The sequence below is a fragment of the Morone saxatilis genome, unplaced genomic scaffold (genome assembly GCF_004916995.1).
Source record: "Morone saxatilis isolate NCDOM2014 unplaced genomic scaffold, NCSU_SB_2.0 Contig17, whole genome shotgun sequence".
In the NCBI taxonomy this organism is placed as follows: domain Eukaryota; kingdom Metazoa; phylum Chordata; class Actinopteri; family Moronidae; genus Morone; species Morone saxatilis.
Genome location: NW_023339729.1, coordinates 26,646,756 through 26,648,779, shown reverse-complemented (window position 1 = coordinate 26,648,779; position 2,024 = coordinate 26,646,756). Strand labels below are relative to the sequence as shown.

At 39.6% G+C, this 2,024-nt stretch overlaps 1 protein-coding gene across 1 annotated transcript in view; it reads left to right on the top strand.

The window, feature by feature from the left end:
* The window catches only part of LOC118326389 (venom factor-like), a 27,233-nt gene that overhangs the window by 3,107 nt on the left and 22,102 nt on the right, over positions 1–2,024 (top strand). The gene's annotated exons all lie outside the window — the stretch shown is intronic.

Genomic DNA, 2,024 nt, shown 5'->3' with positions numbered 1-2,024 from the left:
TAGCAGGTTAAAGTTTTCACTTATACAATGAAATATTTTTACATCTACGAGATAAATTGGCACAAAATCTAAGACAGACACTCATGATTCCCAGACGATTGATCCACTTTACTTTGGTGGTCCCCTGACTTTTCTGCACCATCGTGATACACATTTATGATTTTGAGTGAAATGTCCCAACATCCTATTGGATAGATTGCCAATTAAATATATATTATATCTATAATCTATATCTAATATACGCCCTTTTAACACTATTTTATTACTCAACAGACCTAGTATACTTGGGTTATGGTTTTTAAATTTAACCAATTAAAAGTTTAAAGTTTTAATGTGCACCTATGAAGCATCACTCACCTTATGGTTTATGAGCGCAACATTATCTCTCCGACCTCTCGGCTGTTCTTCCTTTTTTTCTCATTTTGTTGTGACTATGGACCAGGAAAACACATCACTAAACGGACCGCTCTGGAGGGAGCCAGGGCATTTATCTAGGTGGAACCAAGACCCCGCTTGCAATGGCATGAGAAATTCTGCAGACCCATTCTAGTGCAAATTTATTGAGCATTGGATAAATTAATATACTAAAAACCCCGAAAATGTGCTTACCCACTTCAGGTGCTTGTTATGAATAAAATGAGTGTCTTCTGATGATGGTGTGTGGCTCGTATCGGAGCGCGGACGCTGAGAGGAGAGCGGACATGCGAACCAGAGCTGACTGCAAAGTTTGACCACAGTCGCGGAAGCATGCAACACATTTCCACTCTCCAAACGTAAACTGATCGGAGAAGAGTGAGGACAGAATATTCTATGGATTTATCAACACGAACAATCAAATTAAACTTGCTTATTTTTGCTAACTAATAGACAATCACGTTGCAATTTTCCGTCACTCAAACTAACATATTACCAAAACACATCACACTATTTTTCTACAAACATATCTCATAGAATAACAAATTGCGCATTAGCACATCTGTGCTACCAGGGATTTTATGGTGCTCATTGTTGTCTAGTGACATCTCACTGCTTTCACATAGCATTCTAACAATGGCATAATAACATTCCACCAAAGATTATTAAACAGGCACATTTAGAGATCGCAGACCTCAGTGCAAACTAGCCTATTCTTCCGAGAACACTATAGTATTTAGAGAGAACTGGGTCGGTCATGTTAGATCATCACACCGACACACTGTCGCCTATACTTCCACATGCAACAAATATCATAATCTATAAATCGAGAACTTACTGATACACCATATGCACATTGGTATTGGCAATTACAACATGAACATTTATTACACACTAACAAGATACATCACACTCAATCTAGTACCCACTCACTAGAAGTGAAAACCATATTAAGCCCACACTACATCAATATGCCACATACCTGGGGCACAATTAAGCGTCTTTACTTTAATGTTGATACTATTAACCACAATGATACCTGGGACCGAGCACCTATATCCTGTATTCAAGTTAATATGACATAAAACACCATAATTACCTAATCCTGTCTGACCTTAACTCTAAAAACCCATGGTCCTAACCCTACTCACCACTTACGCATACAACCAGGTCGTCGATTCCCATGAGTTAGTTTCCTGTTCGATAATGGACTCTCTCCTCGCATACGCTGTCGTGTACATTGTGTTCCTGAACAGGGTCGAGAATGTTGGCACGTTAATGTAAAAGCGCTTTGAGTGGTCGGAAGCACCTTAGACAAGGCGCTTATTTTATCAGACACGAGACTAGTACCTACCAGGTCCAATTCTACCCATTTCAAACAATTCCTAGCTACATTAGAGAAACACGCAATGCAGTAATCGCGTGCATCTTCTAATTAAACCTTACAATGCTCTGCTCAGTTACTTGTTGTTCTCACTTATGATCACTGATTTGGGAGACGACCAGTTCCAGGGGACACAGCACCGCAATTTTAACGTATGGGTACTCACTCACTTGGAGTGAAAAATCTCTTCCACAATAGCAAGAGTGGCCACTAAAGGACACTGATT